The sequence below is a fragment of the Dermacentor albipictus genome, unplaced genomic scaffold, assembly GCF_038994185.2.
Source record: "Dermacentor albipictus isolate Rhodes 1998 colony unplaced genomic scaffold, USDA_Dalb.pri_finalv2 scaffold_24, whole genome shotgun sequence".
NCBI lineage: Eukaryota > Metazoa > Arthropoda > Arachnida > Ixodida > Ixodidae > Dermacentor > Dermacentor albipictus.
The window spans coordinates 3,803,232-3,818,892 of NW_027225578.1; the positions used below are offsets into that span (position 1 = coordinate 3,803,232).

At 45.0% G+C, this 15,661-nt stretch overlaps 1 long non-coding RNA gene across 1 annotated transcript; it reads right to left on the reverse strand.

Annotated features, from left to right (window-relative positions):
* Positions 1–5,678: 5,678 nt before the first annotated feature.
* Positions 5,679–12,337, reverse strand: LOC135909110 (uncharacterized). Its single transcript, XR_010566581.1, has 4 exons — positions 12,095–12,337; positions 9,492–9,588; positions 8,363–8,488; positions 5,679–6,048 (listed from the first exon to the last, which is right to left on the reverse strand). It is a non-coding gene; the product is annotated as an uncharacterized lncRNA (long non-coding RNA).
* Positions 12,338–15,661: the final 3,324 nt, after the last annotated feature.

Consider the following 15,661-nt stretch of genomic DNA (forward strand, 5'->3'; position numbering starts at 1 on the left):
CCGAAGGGTGGGTCTAAAAATTAATCTGCAGAAAATTAAAGTAATATTTAACAGTCTCGGAAGAGAACAGCCATTTACGATAGGTAGTGAGGCACTGGAAGTGGTAAGGGAATACATCTACTTAGGACAGGTAGTGACTGCGGATCCGGATCATGAGACTGAAATAATCAGAAGAATAAGAATGGGCTGGGGTGCGTTTGGCAGGCATTCTCAGATCATGAACAGCAGGTTACCATTATCCCTCAAGAGAAAAGTTTATAACAGCTGTGTCTTACCAGTACACACGTACGGGGCAGAAACCTGGAGGCTTACGAAAAGGGTTCTACTTAAATTGAGGACGGCGCAACGAGCTACGGAAAGAAGAATGATGGGTGTAACGTTAAGAAATAAGAAAAGAGCAGATTGGGTGAGGGAACAAACGCGAGTTAATGATATCTTAGTTGAAATCAAGAAAAAGAAATGGGCATGGGCAGGACACCTAATGAGGAGGGAAGATAACCGATGGTCATTAAGAGTTACGGAATGGATTCCAGGGGAAGGGAAACGTAGCAGAGGGCGGCAGAAAGTTAGGTGGGCGGATGAGATAAAGAAGTTTGCAGCGACAACATGGCCACAATTAGTACATGACCGGGGTAGTTGGAGAAGTACGGGAGAGGCCTTTGCCCTGCAGTGGGCGTAACCAGGCTGATGATGATGATGATGATAAAACAAGTCGATTTACCAGTATTCCTCAAACGGATACAGGTAATGTGGTTAATTAAAAAGCTGCGTTCTCGCCATGTTGCCGGCGTGCCATACAAGCTTGAGCCGACTGCCCTGGCCAACAAGAAAAAAAAACATATCTGTTAATGGATCTTTCAACGAAGTTTATGTAGTTCAAGGCACGCACGAAAGAAAAAGAAGTACAGAAGGGTGTTAGAAACATCATCATACTTATGTCCTGAGTGTAGTACCCAAAGTATTTTTTTTTAATGCCCATGGAGATGTAGTCGTTATAGCTTGACTTGTAAGGGGAAGGCAATCGCTCCACTTTCTCCTGTGTACGACAGAAACCACAATAATGATGGCTGTTTCGCATGTGGGTATTCCCAACGTTACTCGACTAGTAACGTTGGGTCTTCGGTTTACACTCCCGTTCCTGCAACTGTGCAAGCCCTTCAGTTGGGCGCGCGCGCGCGCCAATGAATGCATCCCGAACACAAGCGTCACTGAAGTGTCACTTAGGTAATTAGGAAGTTTTGCGTTGTTCTACCAAGTGATAGAAAATTGTAACATGAAGGCGAAAAAAAAATTGATGTCTTGGCATCGCAAAGCTATACACCAGGTCGATAAGAGACACCGTACTGCTAGAAGACTCAAGCTAGCGGGGGATCTTTTAAACGCATCCTTAGAAGCTAGCGTATTGTATACAGATCTTGAAGGCATATTCGGAGAACCTAACACGCGTATAGATTATGGCAATACACACTCCTTAACACTACAAATCTTCTAGAACTTATCCGCAGCAACTTACAAGGCGCGTTGCCAAAACGGGTTTTCTATGAGGATGCAAAATTTCCGCACAGAAGGAACAAAGAGAAATGACGGGAAGGTTTTTGTTTACAATATTCACGCAAAGAAGGAAAAGCATGTAGCAACAACAGCTAGCTGCAAAGTTAATACACAGATTTACAGCACGTCAGAACGATCGTATATGCGTCCATTCCTTTTGTCTGCATCTTCAGTGAGTCTATCTTGCTTATTTTCGTTTGTAATCCCGAGAACTCTATTGCGACCGCGGCGGCAAGATTCCACCAATTGTTTACAAGCGTGAAATGTTGAAACCATGTCTGACTGATTGAAGGAGGGACCACTGAAGATTAAAGGAGCCATACGATTCCCAACTTTCTAGCGTTTAGGGCCGCAGCATTCCCAGAAAAACTACGGGGTCAGTTACCCTCCCCCCCCCCCCCATTTCCTCCTTTTCATTAGCTCTATTATAACCGCTGTCCAAGGCTAAAGAACGGGTGGAGACACCATTGGGAGCTTTCAAGGTCGCTTCCTTTGCGCGAGGCTAAGAGCGGTATCGATAGGGCGACAGGACTCACCATTCTGGATGCCCGTGAGCGCTACACACTTAACGTTTTAACGCCCTTAAGGGTGTAAATCAGTTTGTCGCCAGACGAACACCCTAAGCGTGCTGATTGTCTACACCCTACAGTTGGGGTGCAATTATGCACCCTAGAGGAAGGGTGTCCAGCAAAATAAATTGAGGGTGCAAGGGTGCTAGTCCACATTAAAGGGACACTAAAGTGAAAAATGATTTCTTCTGCATCAGTAAATTACCGTTCTACAACACCAAAAACACCACTCTTACAACGCTAAGACGTTTGGTAAGCCAGAAAAAGCGCAAGAACGAAATACGGGTGGCGACACCTACTTGAGTTCCCGCACCTGGAGGCTGTGACGTCATGGATTTTGATGGCATGTTCAAGGGCCTACCAATTATATATAGCGGTACAGATTGACTACATTGTGTTCTAAAGGAACCAAATGTTAAATATGGCAAGTTTCGGGAACCTTTATTCAGCCAACGCGGCCCGAATGCGAAAACATACTTTGGAATCCCTGACGTCACGCTGACGTACCGGCGCTGGGGTTGCGGCGCGAAATTCAAATACTGATACTTGGACCTTCATTTTCCGATCTAATAATCAAACTATTTATTTGAAATGACTGCCTGCAGGGTTCTCAAACAATGCTCCATTAGTCTAAACTGATTTATTGTTTCCCTTTAGTGTCCCTTTAACACCTATGTATGTGGGTGTTGGAAGGGTGTACACCTTTTATTTCTAGCGTGTATGAAAGGCAGGTTCGGCAGTACACGCCTTCAAATACTACTATGTACAGCGATCCACGCGTAACTCTCGCGTGTGCCAGAAGGTTCAAGTTCGGCTACCAAACGCACCGTCCATCAGCCGGCCATGAAACATCTATGGGCATACACAATACCTATACGTGTGGATCGCATTACATATTAGTAATTCATGGTGTATTGTATATTGCAAAACCTGTCTTCGCTGCACAAATACAACCTAGCATATTTGACACTTTTGAGCACGTATATCTACACCAACGGTTACCACGATTACCAGATCCACATAACATTCAACACAGACTGGTAAGATATATGCTGCATTTTCAAGAAAAATTTAAACATATTTATTGCATTCTACAATATAGAGTACAAGATATACATAAATCACATGAAATCTAAACATGCACAATCACCAAACACATTGGTAAGTACAAGGTATCTACCACAAGGTATTTCCCACAAAGGTATCTAAAATATATGTATTGATCTAATCTGTTCTTATTAGAGAAGAAACTATGAATAGCGGCACTGCAAGAGCCCGAGTTGACCTCGCAGTGTTTTGAGCCAAATACAGGAATAAATGTTCAGTATTAAGCTCCAATGAACGAAAATTCGTTTTTGCGTTGAAAAAAAAAGGGATATTGCAAAGGTGAATTAGGGAAGTAAATGAAATGCAGAGCAAGAGCACAAGACACCTGTTATTTCGTACACTAATGTAGTCGCGAAGCTTTCTGAAAAGTTTGGAAAGTCGATGTAAAGCATTACTGGCCAACATATTTCAGACTGAAACAATACTTTCCCAGCATAGACGTGCTTTAAGGAAGGTTTAAACCAGGAGCATTATTGCTAATTTTCTATTTCCAACAAGATTACTTAAACACGAAAAATATGTAGAATTCTTTGGTGCCTACATAGTTTTTCCTCTTTTGTGAAACGAGTTCTCTGGGCTAAAGGTGCTGTGCAGATTTTCTAACTACAATTCCACTTTCTATAAATTTTTTCTTCTGTAACCCGAAGGCACTGGTCTGTTATACAATATTTAGTTTGAATATGGGTTCTTTTCTTACTATAATTCAAAAGACTGAATATTCCACTGTTACTACTGTTTGGGTGCAAAGTGCAGTAGGAGGCCTGATAAAAAGAAACCACTGTTGATTAAACGATTTCGCTGAGCACAAAAGGTGGACAGTGTTTTAAGATACATAGTAAATTTCAAAATTATGTGCAGTTATATGCATATACAAGATTAGGGCTGCTGTAGCATGTGAGTATGCAAATTACCAAATATTGTTTATTAAATCAGCCATACTCTGGTTACTAAAAGAACACAGCACAGGCTGTCATGCATAAGTTCAAGGTAAATATCACACTTAACATTTGTCAGGAAGAAATGGTCGTATCAAACATTATAACTATACTGAACAAGGGTGGTTTCTTTGGATAGTTGGCAATTCATGATAAAAAATTACATACAGCGCAAAAGACAAGGACTGCGAGAGACGACATACACTGCATTGACTTCCAACAATATTCTATTCCGTTGCCACATTGTGTGCATATATGTATATACAAGAGCGGGCATGCACAGAAAATGAAACGGAGTCACAAGGGGTGTCTAACAGCAAGTCATTGTTCTAAGAACATGGTCACTTGAAAAAAAAAGGAAACATTACGATTTCTATCTGTTGATATAGAAGACTTGACTAGGGGTCAGCGCAATAGAGGGGGCACTAACGCCCACACTACTGAGTTTTCTAGAGAAATCAGCTTTTATAATTTCCCAGATGAGCTATGTCTCGCTAAAAGTACCGTATCTTCAAACAGGGGCACGCAGCCACAGTCCCGGCAATGGACGCCCAAGTTGCCTTGAACAGTGTTATGGACATTGTTATAGTGCTCTCTTAAACGATTGTTTAAGCACCTGCCTGTCTGTCCAACAAATTCACTGCCGCAAAACAGGGGAATTTGGTAAACCACATTCATTGCGCATGTCACAAAACGTCTGTACCCAACAAAGCAACAACTCTGATGCGATTTAGGCGTGTTTACACGCTTACAGAGCCTTGCCTGCTCTTCCGTCACTGAGAAAACGGCTGTGACTCCTGCATGTTGCCCAATCTTTTTTAGACTATGGGAGACATCATGCACATAAGGTAGAACTGCAAACCTTTGTCTTTCAACCGGCTGGTTAATTGACTGAGCGGGCTCATCACGTTTTGTGCACCTCAGAAGCTGTTCCGCTGTTGCTAAAATTAAGGCCGAAGGGTAGCCAGCCCAAGAAATGTGATCAACCTGTGCAGCAAGGCTATGTTGCATCTCGTGCGAGCAAGATTTATTGGGGCTGTTCACGAGGCAACACGTTTACTACCTCATTTAACAAGCTTTGGGTGTGCGGAGTTAAGAGTGACTTGTTACTTCTCGGTTCGGAGTACCAGCACGCATGTTTGTTTGCAAGGCACAGCCTGATATCTAGGAAGCGCAAGGAGTATTCAATGGGGACCTCACTCGTTATTTCTAGAGGCTGCAGCTCTTTTTTAAATATCTCCAAGACTCCCGAAGCAGCAGGCTCGAAAGCGTGATCAGTGCAAATCAATAAATACCAGGTAGTCGTCCACAAGTCTGCACACTTTGACAACAGGAGAAACATCTAGGTGACCTTGAATATTGCGATCATGATGAGCTAGATATATATATCACTTAGTGGCGGCTCCAGGCATGATCCTATACAAACACCATTCCTTTGTATAATGTATAGGATCATGCCTGGCACCGCCACTAAGTAATATTCATCTAGCTCATCATGATTGCAATATTTAAGGTCACCTAGACGCATCTCCCGTTGTAAAAGTGTGCAGGTGTGCAGATGTACACACGATGTGGCAACGCAATAAAATATTGTTGGAAGTCAGCGCAGTCATGTCGTCTCTCGCAGTCCTCCTTCGTGCTGTACACCATCTTATGCAGGCATCACTTGTGCGTCATTTTGGCCATGCATATATTATTGATTCAAAATTAGAAAAAATATAGTACACATTTGAGCTGCAAAAATGCAATCTATGCAGTAAATGGCGTTTAGCTTTCAAAAAGAAAAAAAGAATACTGTTCACAGTTAACCATGAGATGCAGGGACTCCATTCTCTGAGAATCTTGACCAATAAGTGCAGCGCATGGCATTGCTGGAATCTTGCATCCTGCATTATCAAAATAAGAGAATCATGAGAGTTCAGTCTGTGCAATTACGCATGCACACTGCGGAAAATTTGATATGACAACAAGCTCCTCAAAGTAACAAACTTAATTAAAGTGACGGCACCATGCACAGCTCAGGCAACTGGGCAAGAGAAGGTAGGAGAAATTTCTATTTTGCAAATTTAGGAAGTGCGTGTTACTGTGAACACTAAACCATTATGTCATTGTGAATACAACATGGCACATAGAGCAGCAAAAGCAAATTAATGTACAGTAGCCTTTTCACCACAGAATATAAGAGTGAATAAAATTTGAAGACACTACCAATGACATCTCTCAACAACATACATTTGTCCAAGAGTGTGTATGTGACCTTAATATAAAACTGACATTACGAAATCCGCAATATATCTGTGCATTACACTTGATAAGTACTGCAGCTGACAACCTTACGGGATATGGCACATTACGACTGAGATGCACAAGACATGAAAAAATAACTGTTTTTACACATTATTACACTAGGAGTCAAAGCGTACTGTTTTACAGAGTGCACACAAAATGAAAATGAGGAAACCTCCACTGGCATTCTCATTTGTTCTGCAATATATGCATCCAACCCAACGATCGCCAACTCTCCAATACAGTTAATTAGACCCTTTCTGTATCTTAAACTTTATTGTGTATTGCTTATTTACTAATTTAGTAAGAATTGGCATTTCGGCATACTTTCCTGGAAAATTTAGCACGTGTTGTCAACTATTTTCCTTAGAGCACACCCCCTTCTTTCAATCGGTTAGCTTGGCAATACGCTCACAAGTAGTATTCCCTTATTTAAACTTATGATCCTTCCTCATGCTCCCAATTTCTACTTCATGCTCTAAACTGTGATGCCCCTCCTACGCAGTTTGTTAATCTATGACTATTTACATTGTCCTTCTTTCTGTAGCCTCTCAACTAGAGCCTGAAATTTGTTGACCCCTAAAACAATCATCTTTACCACCCGAAACATATTGCACGGTTACCCCTCACGGGGGGGGGAGGGGGGGTTGTATATAAGTGTTCACATATCTAATGAACCTCAGAGCCACAACCATTTCTCATGTGTTGCCACTACCCACGTGAGTCGCAATGGTTGTAAATTGGCTATTGGCTACCCGCCCTCTCTGGCTTAGAAGTACATTTTGCCACATGGACAATGACCGCAAGCATTGCATTTAATTAAATGAGTGCTCCTGTGCATGTTTTTTTTGCTCGTTTTTAATGGCTAAGTCCAACATGGTCAAGTTGTCTGAAAACTGTCAAGCCCCATCCAATACATAGTTTCAAAATTATGAAACATCCATTTTTCAAGACTTTTCCCAAATTAAGCATGCGACAAATTTTCATGATGCAAAGGTTGTACTTAGAGACAATGATAGGCCTGCTATATCCTGCAAAACTGTGTGAAATGAAAGATACTTGCAATTTTAATTTAAAAAAAAATAAACTATGTGGTTTTACGTGCCAAAACCACTTTCTGATTATGAGGCACGCCGTAGTGGAGGACTCTGGCAAATTCGACCACCTGGGGTTTTTCAAGGTGCAGCTAAATCTAAGTACACGGGTGTTTTCGCATTTCGTCCCCATCGAAATGCGGCCGCCGTGGCCGGGATTCGATCCCGCGACCTCGTGCTCAGCAGCCTAACACCATAGCCACTGAGCAACCACGGCAGGTGCTTGCAATTTTCATGAGCAGCTAGCTCAATACAAGAAATAGGTGCACTGCATGCGGAAATGTTTTTTTAACGCCCACGAGAGGGCCTGGTTACTTGTAATTTCTTCAAATCCCTTGCAGTCTAGATTGCAATCCGGCACACTTTGATTTTGATAATATGTATTCAAAATAAAAGCAGCTCAACTTTTATGGTTTTGAGAATTATATTGGAATAAATTAAAGGGAGAAGAGTGTAATGCAATGAGCAAATAACAAGCTCATTGCAGAGAGTAAACAAATATTCCTTTCCTGCAAACAAATTGGTAGCAGGAAGATCATACGAAATTAGCACTGAATGCACAATAAAGAATATGATGCTGCAAGGCCCCATTCTGTGAATATTGTTGCACAAAGAAAATCCTCGTTATTAAACGCCATCAAGAAAATGCAAGTGCATACTTTGGATCAGCAGTCATACCTGCAGTATGCACTGTACCATCGGCAATATTTAAAACCCCACACAACTGCACATGATATCAATCTTAGGCCGCCAAGGAGCCTCAGAGTTTTAAATTATAACTTGAATTATTATATTACACTATACACCTATATCTACTTACAATGTTGTCTTCCAAACTGCTTCCAAGAAGACATGAACCATCTCTGACGGCGAATGCAAGTGGCTTGCTCTTGATGGAGGGCACCAAGGCTGGGCATTGTGAAACTGCTGCTATCATCTGCATGACCTGCGAGAAACGACGCTCTAAGTTCAAGATAAGCAAATGCTATTAGAACAAAAGACAAGATCACTGGCAATGAGCCTCGTTTTGGTTTGCATGAGAAAAGCCAAAAATATGGACTTTGTGCTGCTTACTGAAAAAGAAGCAAACGTCCTTCCAGATGTTGCAATCATGCATTAAGGTTGTCACACAGCTGAATGTCTGTATACTCATATACTGCTGTCGCTACTGTGCCAGCATGCTTTGCATAGCTTATTATTTCTAGTTATATTGATTATTGTGTTTTCTTGCCAATTTTTGGTAAACAGCACCAGCAAAGAAGTAGCTCATTTACACACATACTCCCTTGTGAGGAGTGAATTCATACACGCACGCACACACGCATGCATGCGTGCGTGCGTATGCACACACACACACACATGTGGGCAGCTTCCCACGCTTGACACACTGCACTTTTTATCCTTTGACACTCCTACTGCTAAGGCACTAAAAAGCCTTAGTGTGACCAAACCCGAACTTCTAAACCTACACTTCCAGCTTAAACACTTCCAGCTTAAACCTACACAGCTTAAACACGAGAGCCAGGACACGCCTACTAGCTTCCCCAGTGCTCAAAACTGTAGTTACGAATTTCAACAGGGCTATAGGTGACAGCTGTCGAAGGGCATGCCAACTACCCGGAGATACCAAAAGCTTTAAATATGATACCTCTAAAGCACAACACCACCTCAAATTTTCAAAATTGATTAAAGCTCCTGAAGACAGTTGCTGTATACATAGAGCGTCTCGAATAACTTGCCATTAACCATTTCAGCAGTTGCCTGCATCAACGGAAATGTGGGCTAATGGTAAATCCACATCTTTAAGATCAGAATTAGTGTAATGGCGAAACACAGCACCAGATTTCTTAATCATTTATTTATGCTCTGGATGTGACGTTCCTTTTACAACATCAATCAAGGATATCGATTCATCAGGGCGTGGGAGGAAAAATGGACGAAGCGTGTACCTGACGCCTTCCCACTGGTCCTCCCGAGAAACGGCGCCTCATACAGCAGTTGTCCAGGGTGGCTTGAAACCAAACTCGGCTTTCAGGCGGGAACTCGCTGCACCAAATTGGAAGAGTTTATTGCGAGTAAAACTCTACCGGCCTTATGTAATACATACGCACGCACACAAAACGCACTCGCACGCACACACAAATATACGCAATCTCAAAGCGCAGACAAAAGCGCGCACGCGCAAATTGATAAACACAAACAAGCACACTTAAATGCAGGCAGACACACTAACACGTGTACGCACGCACACACAGCGACCCACAGAAACACACAAAACACGTACGCACTAGACACGCAAACACGCCGGCCCATACAAACCGGCATGTACGCGTGAGCGCGCACGCACGCACACACACAGCGAGCCGAGCGCACGCGCGCACATACACACACACAAAGCGAACTGAGCTGAGCGCGCGCGCACACCCACCCACACACACACACACACACACACATACACACACACACACACACACACACACACACACATACACAAATCGAGCCGAGCCCGAGCACGCACAAACGCAGACAAAGCGAGCCGAAAAGCTGAAGGCATCCGGCAAGCAGCAACACGCGACCGCATCAGGAAGAACCAATACCACCAATACCGCGCTGGTTCTTTCGAAAGGTGGCAAAGCCAGTCGTCCTTTTTCTACGCGACGCAAAAGTGGTTGACCACATTAACTGAAGTGCGAACGACCGTGTTACAAGAAGCCGCGCTGAACGCACAAGAGAATCACATCTATGGGCGTCTTGCGCTGGAGTTTGAGGTATAGTAGCGGCGCGGGAAACGACATCTTGGTCGTACCAGCTTGGGTCGTATTGAGCCCTGGCTGTGGCGAAGCACGTTTCTAGGCCGAGTTTTGCGTCGATTCGCACTTTTTTCTGCCCTGTTGCGAGTGCGAAAAGGCTCGCCACTTCTCGCAGACCATGCCGACCACGCTGCGAGCTCGCCGCAGCCTATAGTTTAACGAAAACGGGCTCTCCGTGTGCCGTGGGACGCAATGCTGGGAGCAGACGGAATCGGTGGCACCGATCCGGAGAGACCTAGCCCAGCCTCGAGAAGGCGTCACCGTCATTACTTCTGCGTCGTGGGCTGCCATGAACAAGAAGGCCTGAATCCCAACATCATACTCTGCCGTTTTCCTTCAAGGCCTCACGAAGTGGAGCGTCGGGCGCGCTGCATAGCTGCAGTTCGTCGCGCTGAATAAGCGAAACTTCGCGCCCTGCTGACTGCTTCACCTGTCTTGAAGCTTGCTTGATTATCTGCGTTCTAATGTTCGGTCTTTTGCACCTACAGTCCCGACAGCAGACCGACATAGCAGCAGGCATGGCTGGTAATTCACGATTCGAGACCCGGCCACAGCGAAAACTAACAATTCGACCGATGCGAAGTGGTGAAGTGACCAGGTGTGTGCAAATGAGCACAAATGGTCGGGCTCATTCGATGACAATTCACTACTCCACTACGAGCAGCACAGGTTAACGGAGTTAAATGCGCTCATCCTTGATCTCAAGCCAGCACGTCGAGGCAACGCAGCAAGGCAGTATTGATTGCAGCACATCGATGTTCGAGCGCTGTCATTAAAACCTACATCAAGCGAGCGGCGTACGAGATCGCGCTGCAGCGCGATTCGCACGTACGTGCGAGCTCATATGCATTGCATCAGTTATTGCCAGTTTCTAAAAAGGACAGATGGCCGCTACTACAACGCAGGCATAACTACTTGTTTAGCGGCATGCAGTCAACAAAGATTGCAGGAGGCCCGCCGTTTCGCGGCATGTCGAAAGACCGCTGCCGTCGCGGCGTGTACGATCGTGCGCTCGAGCAGTTCGTACATCGCGGCACGTACCGTCGTGCGCTCGAGCAGTTCGTACATCGCGGCGCGTAACGTCGTGTGCTCGAGCAGTTCCGTACGCATGATGTCTGCTTATCGCCGCTGTGGATTCATTTATAGCAAGCATTTCCTCGCGTTTGTGCGCCTGAATCTAGCAGCGAGCTTGCAAACCTTACCTGAAGTTCCACTTCGTACGCGACTCGCTTCACTTGCGATTGACACGGTGCTAAAACTTCGTCGCCCAATTCTTGAACGGCGTACACGTATTCGGCACTGCATAATTTCTTGCCTTTACGCAGCGTGCCACCCCTGAAAAAATCTTCGGCGCCCGATATTCGCTGCAGGCCGTGAAACAACACAACCAAAAGTGGCGGGTCCATAGTGTAAACGTGCTTTCCGAAGCAGACGGCCGAGCTTGGTACGACCCATTTTAGCGCAGAGGGCACGTTTTAGCACCTTTTTCGCAGCGCCCCCTGGGCAATGCAAGAGCTCCATGAACGTTCAAGCGCTGAGAACCAAAGCGTAACTATGCAGGCGCACTACGCCCGATGTATAGGTTTGACAAACATTAGTCACACGGGGCGCGATCAAGGTAGTTAACTTGCCCTACTAGGAGTGCAGCTGCTCTTGCTCTTACATTAGTGAATTATGCTACGAGATCACAGTGAGGTACTTCTAGAGCGAACAAAACAAATACCAAATAAACGGGCACTTGCCTGAAATTTCTATTATGCCAGTACTACCGCCCGGGCACGTTGCAACTTATCGTTTCAGCCTTCGTGGATCCATCTTCCAGTGTTTACGAGCGCTTTGCTTTGAAGTGGGGCACGAGTAATACACAAAGCACGCACCACGTCTTTTTCTACACCGCGCACACAAGTAATCACACGTTTAAAATTATGTCGCACAGCAAGAGACGCGAACACAGGCAGCAACAGAATGAATGATGGCGCAGCTTCCGCCTTTCCGTCCTGCCGCGCGCCGAAGTGATGATACAGCGTCGTTCCGTCACTTCCGGTCACTTTTCATTGGGCAGGGGGCGGCGCGCAAATTCAACGTTTATTCTGACAGGTGTGCTTGCTCCCATGGCCGCCTGTTTGCTGCTGCTTCGTTGTGGTCTCTAACTAGAGCGGTGAGGCGGGTAGTTGCTACTACGTTTCGGGCCGAGCCTATTTTTTTCTGGGGGGGGGGGGGGCAGTCTTTGCTGCATCACTGAGGGTACAGTACACAAATGGGGACCGTGAGCGAGACGATCGGCGCTCTTGTGCTGGTGCGATTAGATTATTCGCTGCGTCCGAACGAAGCAACCTTGCGAGGTCGCGGCGTAGTTTCAGCGATATCCTGGCTCGATAAAGACGCTCACATCTTGGTCGTGCGACAGCGACGCGTAAACATTCATGAGGAGACTGAAGACTGCATTTGCAAAAGCGTATGCTGTGGATAAGAAATTACAGCTTTGACGACACCAGCCCTTAATATATAGGCTGAGCCTCACAAACTGTATTTGAGGATGCGCTTAGAAAGCAGATCAGTAGCTTAGTAAACCTCTGAATAAATTAGGCAAGGTACGTGGAAATTCGGGTTTGATAACTTTCAACGTGATCACGCCTGTATGAATGTCTTCTTTATGGCTTCACCATGCAAATTGTACGTTGATGCCATTGTACAGCAGAGGCTCGTCTAACAGCACGTCCCTGTTTGTTCAGCAATGTATCCAAATAGCTTCTTCCCTTTCGGCACTTCTTGTTGGGCTATTAAGGGCACCGAAATATTCGTTCAGAATTGTGCAAGTTGCTCGCATGTTTTCGTTCTGCTACTGCAGTTTTTCTAGAAGTGTTTAATTGCATGTTAATATTACTGTGACCACGAAATATAATATTAATTAAATTGTAAGTGAAAGGGCGTACTTTTTCTGGCTGATACATTTTTGGAGTGGCCGTCATGCCAGTAACATCAGAATCCTTGAAAAAAAAATCGACAGTCACTTAGGAATGCGAAAACTTAATCACTTCACGCATCTACACTTGCAATTGTCAAGTGACCGTGATGCGTTAGTTCATACATTGTCACGTGTCCTACACAATTCTACCTTAATCTCCCGTAATCAACCATGCTATAATTTGTACGAACCTTAATGCAATTTATTCCTCCCTTATTCACATTATTTCACATTAATTACCCATAATTGCTCATAATTAACGTTTTTGTATTTACCACCTTCTGTATCACTACTGACGTCATACCAGACGGTGATGACGTCACATTTTATTTATTTATTATACATATACTTTCAAGGCCTAGTAGGCACAACAGAAAGAAGTCGTGAAAATATACAATATTTGCAGTGCAAGGCAAGAATAGAAAATCAAACTGTAAGACAATTTGTAACTGTAACTGTAACTGTAATTTGAAACTGTAAGACAAGTGTTGTCGCAAATTGAGACTGTGGAGGCGGGAAGGCGGTTCCATTCAGTGGCTGTTCTTGGAAAAAAGGAAGAATGGCACATCAATGTTGTGTTGATGGTCGATACGAGACGAGAACTTGGTGGGATGAAAAGATTTTCTTTACGAAAAGGGGTAAAGTAGCATATTCTATGAAAAAGACAGAGACGAAATTACTTGCGACGCAACCAAAGGTCAGGTAGACCTATTGTTCTTTTCATGGACGTGACGCTAGAATGACGTGAATAATTTGGGAGATAAATGGGCTGTGCGGTTCTCAATGCTTTCAAGGGAAATGGCAAGATTGGCATGAGCAGGGTCCCATATGCATTGTTGTTGCGCAGGAGGAGGAGGGGAGGAGGCCAGCTTTTCTAACTGAAAGGACATAAAATGCTTTCGCATTTAAAATACAATGCAGAAACACATTGCTCAATGCGCAGACTTGTACACGTTACCCAGATGTATGCATCAGTGCGTTCACCACCTTTCAGTCGTCGATTTAACACCCTCCTTCGAGCAAAGTCACACCGTATGTGTGGATACACTCTTATGATAGGGTGTTTTGGCCGAAAAGGGTGCTGAAAGGGTGTAGGCATGTGTGTAAATGACAAAAACATCTTTGTAACACCCATAAGGGTGTTAAAATATTTAGTAATAATATTTGGGGTTTTACGTGCCAAAACCACTTTCTGATTATGAGGCACGCCGTAGTGGAGGACTCCGGAAATTTTGACCACCTGGGGTTCTTTAACGTGCGCCTAAATCTAAGCACACGGGTGTTTTCGCATTTCGCCCCCATCGAAATGCGACCGCCGTGGCCGGGATACGATCCCGCGACCTCGTGCTCAGCAGCCCAACACCATAGCCACTGAGCAACCACGGCGGGTAAAATATTTAGTCTGTAGCTTTCGGACGCCAAGAGACAAGCAGACGCGATGACCGAATGATACGCCACCCGGGGCCTGCCTGTAAGCGCTGAAAAACTTTTCCCTTTTTATTTTTACACGCAAGTGTTAAGTGCTCATAATCAGACAGTGGTTTTGGCACGTAAAACCCCATAATTAACAGGTACTAGCTTCAAACGTCGTGCCCAGCGCGCAAGGCACTGGGGTGCCTTCCACTCCAGCAGCGGCTGCGTATGGCGCGGCAGAGCGCGGGTACGCGGGCGGTGAGAGATTCTTAGTTTGTGGAAAGTAAAAGGTAGTATAATGTGCAGCGCAGTAACTGCCTCTCAAAGAAGGACACCTCAACCGCGCTGTACTAGGGGGGGAGGGGATAGAAAGGTGGAGAGCCGCGCTGGCGAGCGCTCTCTTGAAAGCGATCTGCGATGGAGAGAAATTGCACCGAGTGCTGCTAGTTCAGTGTGCGCTGTGCTCTCGCCGCATGCTGCCTCTCGCGTTAAAGCGAGAGACAGCACGAAGGTCAATTCTGTCGCTGCTGCGGTCGCGTTTCATCACGCCAACATTTTTGACAGCGAGTTTCCGCGATCATCGAGTGAGAGGTGTTCATGCTTGCTTGTGCGCGCGTGGCCCCACGCTTGCTCCGTGCCCCACGCTAGTTGATTTATTTAGTAAGCGTATGTTTACAAGTTTATACGGCCAATAAAACTGTTATCCTTAAGTCATATAGCTGTCTAATAATTTGCTATCGCAATCGCTGCTTCGCCTTTTGGGCGAAACTGCGGCTTTCTAACAAGTTCAACAGGCGCTAACATACCCGCCCTGGTGGCTTGGCGGCTATGGTGTTGCGCTGCTACGGACGAAGCCGCGGGATCAAATCCCGGCCGCGGCGGCCACATTTCGATTAGGGCGAAATGCCAAAACACCCGTGTCCCGTATATC